Genomic DNA, 11642 nt, shown 5'->3' with positions numbered 1-11642 from the left:
ACTGTTGTTGACTTCATCTGTCCAGTGTTGTGTGACATGCATTTGCTCATCCCCTAGCCCTATGGTAGAAATGAATTGGGTGAAGAGGAGGCCAGTAAAATACTTCTGTACATAAGGTTTTGTTTTCAAATGGCAAATTATTATGCACTTTTCTTTTTTTTTATTTTTTTTAAAGATTTTATTTATTTATTTGACAGAGAGAAATCACAAGTAGATGGAGAGGCAGGCAGAGAGAGAGAGAGGGAAGCAGGCTCTCTGCTGAGCAGAGAGCCCGATGTGGGACTCGATCCCAGGACTCTGAGATCATGACCTGAGCCGAAGGCAGCGGCTTAACCCACTGAGCCACCCAGGCGCCCTATTATGCACTTTTCTGATGAATTTTTATGTGAGCAATCAACTGATTCATAAAAAGATGCAACTAAATTTAAAATGATACAAAATATCAATTTCAAAATAACATGACAAAGTGACTATTTAATCATACTCAGCTCATAACAGAGCAAATGAGTAAGTGAAATAATTCATGCTATAAAGTATTGCTATATGAACTGGCAACAGAAAAAGTTGGTAAAGGTACATAAAAGATAATCAACTCTATCTTTAAGAATTAGAACCAAGGGCCTCCATAGTCATCTGCCATCCACTCGGTGTTGTACCCATGGTTAGAAATCTACATGATGGGGGCACCTGGGTGGCTCAGTGGATTAAGCCTCTGCCTTCAGCTCGAGTCATGATCCCAGAGTCCCGCATTGGGCTCTCCGCTCAGCTGGGAGCCTGCTTCCCTCTCTCTTTCTCTGCCTGCCTCATTGCCTACTTGTGACTCTTTCTCTCTGTCAGATAAATAAATAAAATCTTTAAAAAAAAAAAAGAAAGAAAGAAAGAAAAGAGATATATATTATGGGAACTCTAGGGATCTTCCCCATCCTTCTTTTAAGATCCAGGCTAGTTGTGGCCAAGTATAACACTTGTGTTGAGTTACTCTCTGTACTAAGCTGTCATCTGCATAGGTTCCTTTGTGTGGCTTGGTCATCGCTCAAATCTTGGGTCTTTGGCAATCCTTAGGGCCACTGGATACTTTTGCTCCAATTCCTCAATTTTAACCATTGTGAAGTCTGTTATTCAAGGGATACACTTGGCGAACAGATAGTCCATCATTAACTGTACTAAGTCAAGCCTGGCCTGAATGGAAAAGTTGATAAAGTTGGTTTCTGTTAGGATGTGTTAAGGTGGGTCCAGCTGTGTGTTATCTTGGAAGAGTAAACAGGAAGGATGTTGGGGGTCTTCTCTTTCTTTGAGTGCACTGGGATATTTTCTTTCTTTTTAGATTTTAATCTCTCCTTCTCTTTAAGCCTCTAACCTCAGTAACTAAACATTTGCTTCATGGTCATAAACTTTCTTGCTTTCTTTTTCCCCATGTTCACACCTCACTCTTGTTTCTTTTTTGAAGCTGTTTTAAAGAGTAATTAAAATTTGCATGTGCAAAGCAAACAAGAGAACACAAATGAGGTGGAAGTAACACAGAGGTCTGTGATCAAGTTCATGCTGTCAAAGGCAATGGTAACCTCCCTGTGACCCCCACCTAGGCAGAAGCGACTGGGAGAAGGACAATAACCAGTATCTGACATGTTATAATGTAAAAAACGTAATGTCCCTAGCTTGGTAATACCAAACGTGCTTTGCAACTTTTGGTAAATATTAATGTTTTTATTATGTTGATCAGTAAGTTGGTACCAAACTATAGCCATAAAATTAGCTGTGTTTCTCAAAGTTCCAAAACAGGGACTGGCTAAGGGTCACCTGTGGTCCCCTAACTAGCTCATGGCCTGTTTCTTGAATGACCTGTGAGGTAAGAATTATTTTTACTTTCTAAAGGGCTGCAAAAACAAAAAACAAACAAATAAAGAACACTATGTAATAGAGACCAAATACAGACTGCAAAGCCTAAATATTTAATGTGGTCCTCCATAGAAAATGTGCAGACTTCTTTTTCTGTGTTGTTCATCAAAGCTTTATATTTATTTATTTAGTTTTAAAAATTATTTTTATTGGCATCTAATGTATTATTTGTCCCAGGGTATAGGTCTGTGAATCATCAGTCTTACACATTTCACAGCTCTCACCATAGCACATACCCTACCCAATATCCATAACCCAACCACCCTCTCCCTACTCCCCCACCCCCCAGCAACCCTCAGTTTGTTTTGTGAGATTAAGAGTCTCTTACAGTTTTTCTTCCTCCTGATCCAATCTTATTTCATTTTTTCCTACCCCTCAAACCCCTATCCTGCCTCTCAATTTCCTTATATCAGAGGGATCATATGATAATTGTCTTTCTCTGATTGACTTACTTTGCTCAGCATAATATCCTCTAGTTCTGTCCACATCATTGCAAATGGCAAGATTTCATTTCTTTTGATGACTGCATAGTATTCCATTATATATATATATATATATATATATATATATATATATATATATATATATATCACATCTTCTTTATCCATTCATCTGTAAATGGACATCTAGGTTCTTTCCATAGTTTGGCTATTGTGGACATTGCTGCTAAAACATTCAGGTGCATGTGCCCCTTCAGATCACTACATTTGTATCTTTGCTGGGTCATAGGGTAGCTCCAGTTTCAATATCTTGAAGAACCTCCATACTGTTTTCCAGAGTGGTTGCACCAGCTTGCATTCCCACCAACAGTATTGGAGGATTCCCCTTTGCATCCTCGCCAACACCTGTCATTTCCCGATTTGTTAATTTTAGCCATTCTGACTGGTGTTAGGTGGTATCTCATTGTGGTTTTGATTTGTATTTCCCTGATACCCAGTGTTGTTGATCACTAAAATGTTCAGACTTCTAAAGTAGTACAGACTGGATTGTACTGATCACTAATAGGTATTTTTCTTAAATGATTAGTTCCAAAGTTCTCAGATTTCTTGATTTACTGCATCCTTTGTAATCTGATAATTTCCGTGGTGTCCCTATGACTAAAGAAATACTTGAAAGTTCTGCTTATTGAGTAGTTAGTTACAAACAACATGATGCATATTATGTGCTAACAATTTAATAGTAATTTGAAAAACATGATACATGTAAATTAAAAGAAAAAGTGATGTTTTTGTTTCATTTTAAATAACCATAATTACTTATTAATGTGTGTGTGACTGTTAGGCCTAGATAAACTTCTTAAAGCCTGAAATGAAATTAGACACCATCATTCTCATTTCCTCCTCTACAGTGATTTTCACACCCTTTGAAAAATATCATCCACTGAAAAAACATCTCCAGAGATGTGTCATCAAAGGAACATAGCATAATCCACTGTTGAAATTGTAAACTACCTCTAACTAGTATATTTCAGGTAAGGAAGATACAGAGTATCACTGCCCTTGCCTAGAAAAAGTAAAATATACTGTGAGTTTGTTGTGGCAAACTTTTATGCCCTGGCACACAGTTTGAGAACTTTAGGAAGAGTTGATTTATCATAAAAAAGTATAAACCTCAGAGTTATGCCTGCTGTAAGAATAATTTTTAACATTTGTCTGAGCCATTTAATTTTTGTCACATGTTATGTAAGTATACATGACAATCATAAAAATCTGTTGTTAGCAACAACAGTAGCTAATCCTCAGTCTTACTGTGTATCAGGAGAACTGATGTTGTAACAACTTTGCATCTTCCAATACATAAATATGGTTTATTTCTCAATTTATTTAGCTCTCTTTAATTTCTCTTACCAAAGTTTTATAATATCCAATGTACCAATTTCATACATATTTGAAAAAATTTGCCCTGATTATTTCATGATATTTGTTGCTATTATATATTGTGTCTTTAAAATTTCATTTTGAATTGTTGATAGAATATTAGTGTACGTTTTGTATATCTGCCTCTTTGCTGAGCTTAATGTTAGTCATATTACTTTTATTACAGATCACTTAAGGCATTGTCTTCTATAAATAAAGATAAATTTACTTTTTATTTGCAAGCCTTTTATTTTTTGCCTTATTGCACTGCTTAAAGCTTCTATTATGCTGCCAATAAATGTAAGTAGATATTCTTGGCTTATTTCTTATTTTAGGGAAGTATGTTAACTATAAGGTTTTCAGAAATGTCCTTAATCATGGGCATGAACATTTTGTCAAATGTTCTTTTTCTGCATCTATTAAAAAAATTACATGTGTTTTCATCTTCATTAATGTGATGAATTATACTGACTGATATTAGAATGTTAAACCAATATTGCCTTCCTTAAACAAAGGGGGATTGGTCATAATGTATCATTCTTTTTATACTAGGTTATATTATACTATTGCTAGGATAGATTGCTGATAATTTTATTTTTCCATTTGTGTCCATGACAAATGCTAGTCTGAGTTTTCTTTTTCTGAGGTAACTTTGTCTGGCTTTAGATAAAAAATAATTCTGTTCTCACAAAATGAGTTGGGCAGTGTTTGCTTCTTATCCATTTTCTGAAAGAGTTTGTTTAGGGTTGGTCTTATTTCTTCTTTAACTGTTCAGTAGAATTCATCAGTGGTATCATTTGGGTCACCTAAAAGTCTGAGGAAAGGTGTACACACACACATACACACACACATTTATATATAAAATGATTTCAATTTCTCTAATAGATATAAGAGTATTTGAGATTTGCTTTTTCTTCTTGTATTAACATCAACTTTGGTCATTTTTATCTTCATGGAATTTGTCCATTTCATCTGGGTTTTCAGGTTTATTGGCATAAAATTTTTTGTCATATTCCCCAATTCCTTTTGTATGTTTATAACATCTGTAGTCCTGACATTTATTTGATTCCTGATGTTGATAATTTGTATCTCCTCTCCTTTTTCTTGATCAGTGTAACCATAGTTTATCAATTTTATTGAGCTTTTTATTGATTAAAGCCCCAGATTTTGCCTTAGGGGATCTCCCTATTGGTTTGTCTATTTTTAATTTTACTGACATCTATTTATTATTTAGTATTTCTACTACTTATTTTGGGTATCATTCATCCTTGTTTTTCTAGCTTCTTAGGATGGAGATCTAGATTATTATTTTATATTGATTTTCAGCATAGCATGGAAAGATTTGATCACTAGGTGGCAGCAATATATAAGGGAGGACACAGTTCTGATTCTTGTAGGAAGTTAGCTGTTCAACAGAAGCACAACCACTTTGTCAGCCTCCCAGTAGTTGGTAACCTGAGTGACTTGCTAATTTTCACTAGGAATGCATTTTAAGGCTGGAATTGATGAAGCAAAGCAATAGCTTCTTCCCTCACACACTCTGACAAGATTCTAAGTATGATATTTAAAAACTTCAAATGCTTTTAGTGAAAAATATTACTGAATGAGCAATAGACTTCAAAACGCTTCCATTGCACTTGGGGCTACCTCAGCCTCAGCTCAGATGGTCCTGTCTTCTACCTGTATCTCTAGCTGTATTATGAGCTCCTGGTGAGGATTTTTTTGTCACCTTTGGCATTTAAAAAAATTCATATACTATCATCATTCTCCAAATTTAGTTATAGTTGTTTATAGGACATATTTTTTTCAGAGTCCACAGTCTCTCATGGTTCATCTCCCCCTCTGTTTTCTCCCAATTCACTTCTTCTTTCCTTCTCCTAATGTCCTCCATGTTATTCCTTATGATCCACAAGTAAATGAAACCATATGATAATTATCTTTTTCTGATTGACTTATCTCACTCAGCATAATCTCCTCCAGTTCTGCCCATGCCTGGTGGTGGGCATTAAGAAGGGTACGTTTTGCATGGAGCACTGGGTGTGGTGCATAAGCCATGAACCTTGAAACACTGAAAAAATTAAATTAAATTTAAAAAGGATTTTTTTTTTAAACCAATCAGAATGCAAAACACAGAATTGGCTGTGGGTTGTTTTTTTTTTTAACTTTTGTATTTTGAAATAATTGCAGGTTTACAGAAAAATTGTAAAAATAGTACAAAGAATTCCTGTACGTTCTACTGGTGAGAGTATTTTACCTCCCTCTGTAACCCTGGTTGCTACACTATTCCTCATACAGTTTACAGAGAGTAAGGATTCAATAATTACTAACTCCAAATTTGGAATATTTTGAACAAGACTGAACTGATAAGTTTTTTTGTTTTTTTTTTAAAAAAAACCCTGATAGGAAAGGAGAAATAGGTCTGTAAACTATAGCTATTTTATTATTTATGTCTGTATAAGGCATCTTTCTTCCTACTTTTTTACTTTTAAATTTATTTTTTCATTACATTAAAATTTAATTTCTTAAAGATAGCATACAGTCAGTCTCACCTTTTCTTCTATTCTAAAAGTCTTTTAATGAAGTATTTAATTTATTTAAATTTAATGTAATTATTGATAGAGTTGGGTTTACCCTAACATCTTGTTATACAAACTAGTGGAGTTGTTCTCAGTTGGGTACAATTTTGCCCCACCGGTGACATTTGGCAATGTTCAGAGTCATTTTTGGTGGTCTTCAAGGGAAAAGGGTGGTGGTATTGGCACGTGCTGGGTGGAGGCTAGGGGTGCTGCTAAACATTCTACAATGCTCAGGGAAGCCCTGACAAGATATTATCCATGTCCACTCACGATCATCATCATAGATTATGGGACAGGAAGAAAAAAAGTTTTCCCTTCTTAGGAGTTCATATTCTGTTGTCTATGAGATTTGATGTGTGGTTTTCAGAAGGGATGTGGATATGCGTGTGTGCATGTTTGTACTTCAATGAACAGTTACCTGCTGAATAATTAGGAGAACAAAGAAATATATCTGTAGTGGCACCTGTGTGGTTAAGTGTCCAACTCTTGGTTTCTGTGAGATCTCAGGGTGGTGATATCGAGCCCTGTGTCAAGCTCTGCACTAAGCCTGGAGTCTGCATGGGATTCTATCTCTCCCTCTCCCGTTGCCCCTCCCACTTGTCAGCTCTCTCTCTTAAATAAATAAATAAATAAATAAATAAATAAATCTTTAAAAAAGGAAATATATCTGCAAATTGCCCGGGTGAGATTTGGAAGGATTTGGATTTGCAATGCCATTGCCTTCTTTAAGTCCTTCTGTAGAAAAGGTTGGAAATTCCTACCACAACACTGTCCCTTAGCTCTGCCACTCAAACATTTCCTAATGAAGTTTCAGAAGGAAAAAATGTACTTCTTCAGGGAGGGAGATGTATTGTGGGTGAAATGGCGATTCCCAAAATGAAGGTGAAATGAATTATATATATATATCACCTCCGTGTATGTTTATAATCTCCATTTCCAGCAAAACTCCTTATTTATTCTCTTGCCTGATTATTGGATGTTGTGCCTCTTCCTTCAGGCATGTTTGACTTCTTTGTTCTGGCATTTCATCCAATCTTCGTAAAGTCCTTGACTTTAGTTTCATGGCTGACTTTCCAGGTTATTCATCTAGGCACTGCTCATGTTACCCCTTGAGACATGGACTAAAGTAGAAGCAGAGTCCTGCCTGGCCTTGTGTGGTTGGTATAAGGGAGAACGTGGTAATTATATTCCGAATTGATCCAAGTCTAAGAAGTGGAGTTGAGGATAACATCTGCCTGGAAAATGTGTGCTTATGGAGGTCTGACAGGTATTAGAAGAGAGGAAACCAAAAATATTTCAATTCAAAGAACAAACCTGGGTTGGAATAGCTTCAGGCAGTATGTTCTCACATCTGGCTGGTCATCCCATCACCTGTAGGCATTTATAAACTATAGATGCTATGGCGCTGTCACAGACTTTACTCAAAGAAAACCATCCAGATTGGGATCCAAGAATCCATGTTTTCCAAAAACATCCCAGGTGATTCTGATGATCGGGTGAGTTTAAGATACTGGACTCTGGGGATGTCTGGTAAAACGCTGGTTTGCACGGATGACTACATTTACAGGTCCTGCCATATCTGGGGATAGGGTTACCGAGGTTGTGAGATGCAGAGTATATTATTGGCTCCTGAGTTCTGTTTGGGCCCAGCCAGATCTCTGTCCGTGTGCCCTCTTGTCCTTCACCCTGGGGCCAGTTCCTTATTGCTTGTGTTCCTGGCTTTAGATAGAGTGTTGACCTAATGCATTGATCTCATCAATTTGGATTGGACCCTACTGTATTTCCCTTGGCTCATGATAGTGGAACAAAAAGAGAAGAGGTTAATCTTTTAAACTTACTACAATACCAAATGTATTTTTTCCATAACATTTGTGCCATAAAGAAGGAGTAGTGTCCAAACCTGGGAAGCCTCTAACAATTGGCATGTGTATGTTGGTACTGAATTACCTCTCTTGAGTGGCTTAGGTCATCTCATCATTTGTTGCTAGAGATTTTTAAGCTGTTAAGATATTTGTGGTATAATTTTCAGGAAATTGGTGTAATTACACACAATGGGAACTCACAATTTAAAAATGACCTTACCCTCAATCTATTTGTAATGTGTCTTCCATTCATGATTTCTTCTAAAAACTTAAACTTCTTTGTTTTCCTATTTAACACATTCTTATTTTTTAAATTTTCCATTTTATTAAAAAAATCAATTATTACAGAACATATGACTTAAAAGTACCAGTCTTCCCACTGTCTTTCCGGATTTCAAAATACTTAGTGTTCTTAGTTTGAGACACTGCTGTGTATTAAATATAGTGTGGACATATTTAAATATATAAACACAAGTGCATTATTTGAACACATAAAAATGAAAGCTAACATGATAAAAAGTAGGCTTGGAATGTGAATCATTAAGTTGATTCTGAGATGACACTCATATACTAATTATATGAGTCAATGAACAGAAAGATGAGCTTTCCCACAGCACCTCAGATGCATGTTTTTTGAGTTTGGTATAAACAATAAAGACTATGTGAGATTACAATGAAACTCCAGGGGTTCCAACAGTGCTCTTTGGAATTTCAATTTTAATTGAAGCATAATTGATATACAATATTATATTAGTTTCATGTGTAAAACATAATAATATGGTATTTTCACATTGTGAAATGATTGCTACAATAAGTCTAGTTACCATCTGTCACCATGTAAAGTTAGAAAGTTTTTCTTTTTTCTTGTGATGAGAACTTCTAAGATTTATTCTCCTAGCAGCTTTTAAGTATGCAATACAATAAAATTGATGATAGTCACTCTGCTGTACCATGACATTTATTTCATTATGGAAGTTTGTATTTTCTGACACCTTTCATCTGCTTCACCAATCCTCCAAACCCCTCACCACTCAAAACTACTAATCTGTTCTCTGTATCTATGAGTTTTGTTTTATTTGTTTAGTTGGTTTTTAGATACCACGTGTAAATGAAATTATACAGTATTTTTCTTTTCAGGCTTATTTCATTTAGTATAATACTGTCAAGGTGCATCCATGTTTTCACAAATGGCAAGATTCCATTCTTTTTTTATGTCTAGTTATATTCCATTGTATACCATTTATTGCTATCTATCCATCAGTGTACATTTAGGTTGTTGACATACCTTGACTATTGTAACTAATGTGGCAATGATAATAGGGGTTCAGATTATTTTCTCCACATCCTCACCAACACTGTTATTGCTAGTCTGTTTCAACAAAGCCCATCTAACAGGTGTGAATGATGTCGCATTGTGGTTTTCATGTGCATCTCCCTGATGATGAGTGATGCTGAGGATCTTTTCATGTTTGTTTGCCCATGTTTAATCAGATTGTTTGTCACTGAGTTGTATGGGTTCTTTATGTGTTTCAGATGTCTACCACTTATTGGATATATAACTTGCAAATATCTTCTCCCATTCAGTGGGTTGCCTTTTCACTTGTTGATGGTTTCCATCACTGTGCAGAACCTTTTTGTTTGATGCCGTCCCGCCTCTTTAATATTTGCTTTTGTTGCCCTTGCCTTTGCAGATCCAAAAAACCATCACCAGCACAGAGGTCAAGGATCTCACCACTTATGTTTTCTCTAAGGAGTTTTTCTCTGTTTGTTTGCTTCAGGCCTTATGTTCAAATCTTTAATCCATTTGTGTTAATTTTTGTATATGGTATAAGGTAGTGGTCTAGTTCTATTTTTTGCGAGTGGCTGTACAGTTTTCCTAACACCATTTATTGAAGAGATGGTTTTTTCTCCATTCTATGTTCTTGCCTCTTTTGTCATAAACTAATTGACCATATATGCCATATATGCAGGTGTTTATTTCTAGGCAATCTATTTTGTTTCATGGATCTATGTCTCTGTTTTTAAGACAGTACCATACCATTTGATTACTATAGCTTGTAATATAGTTTGAAACTATAATATAGTAATAGAGTTTGAAATCAGGGTACATAATGCCTTTAGCTTTGTTCTTCGTCCTTAAAATTGTTTTGGTTCTTTGGAGTCTTTTAAGGTTTCATGCAAAATTTAGGATTTTGGGGGGACACCTGGGTGGCTCAGTTGGTTGGACGACTGCCTTTGGCTCAGGTCATGATCCCGGAGTCCCGGGATCGAGTCCCGCATTGGGCTCCCAGCTCCATGGGGAGTCTGCTTCTCCCTCTGACCTTCTCCTCACTCATGCTCTCTCTCTCACTGTCTCTCTCTCAAATAAATAAATAAAATTTAAAAAAAAAATTAGGATTTTTTGTTCTATTTCTGTGAAAAATACCATTAGAATTTTGATAAGAATTACATTGAATTTATAGTTTGCTTTGGATAATGTAGGTATTTTAATAATATTAATTATTCTAAACTATGACCATGGGGTATCCTTCCATTTATTTGTGTCTTCTTCAATTTGTTTCATCAAGATTGCATAGCTTTTTAGGATATAGATTTTTTACCTTCTTGATTAAATTTACTTCTAGTATAATTAATTATTTAATTAATTAAAAATTTTTTAGAGGGGGAGAGACAGGGATAGAGGGAAAGAGTCAAGAATCAGATTCTTAAAATCAAGAGTCTGATTCGTAACTGACTGATTTACCCAGGCATCCTCCCTTGGGATTTTATTACTTTTGATACAATTATAAAAGGGACATTTTTGATGTTACATTTTATGTCCTTTTTATCTTGGAATCCCTTACCTCATTATTGTAGTTATATTTTCTTTTTTAAAATTAAAAAAAATTAAATTTATTTGATAGACAGAGATCACAAGTAGGCAAAGAGGCAGGCAGAGAGAGAGGAGGAAGCAGGCTCCCTGCTGAGCAGAGAGCCTGATGCGGGGCTCAATCCCAAGACCCTGGGATCATGACCTGAGCCAAAGGCAGAGGCTTTAACCCACTAAGCCACCCAAGCATCCCTATGGTTTTATTTTCTACTTTTTTTCTTTTAATGTTCATACCAACTTAATAAACTTAATAATTCTTTATCTTGTATTTACCTTTACTAGTGCGTTTGTTTTATCATTTATTTTCCTATGTTTTCTTATGACTAATCAGGGCCCTTTCTTTTCAGTTTAACAAAGTTCCTTTGACGTTTCTTGTAAGACTGGTTCAATGGTAACAAACTCCTTTAGCTTTTGCCTGCCTGAAAACTCTTTCTCTTCCCTTCAAGTCTGAGTAAGCTTGCCGGGTAGAGCATTCTTGAAGTGTTTGTTGTTGTTTTTCTTTGTGTCACTTTGAAAATATGATGCTGCTCCCTTCCAGCCTTCAGGGAATCTGCTGAGAAGTCTGATAATAATCTTATGGGAG

The 11642-nt window shown here is 35.7% G+C and overlaps 1 pseudogene; it reads right to left on the bottom strand.

Moving 5' to 3' along the window:
• Window positions 1-607: 607 nt before the first annotated feature.
• Window positions 608-1415, bottom strand: LOC131820067 (rRNA-processing protein FCF1 homolog; annotated as a pseudogene).
• Between the last annotated feature and the right edge of the window lie 10227 nt (window positions 1416-11642).

Source organism: Mustela lutreola, chromosome 1, assembly GCF_030435805.1.
Source record: "Mustela lutreola isolate mMusLut2 chromosome 1, mMusLut2.pri, whole genome shotgun sequence".
In the NCBI taxonomy this organism is placed as follows: domain Eukaryota; kingdom Metazoa; phylum Chordata; class Mammalia; order Carnivora; family Mustelidae; genus Mustela; species Mustela lutreola.
The sequence above is the reverse complement of the archived record's forward strand: the minus strand, read 5'-3'. Positions and strand labels throughout refer to the sequence as shown.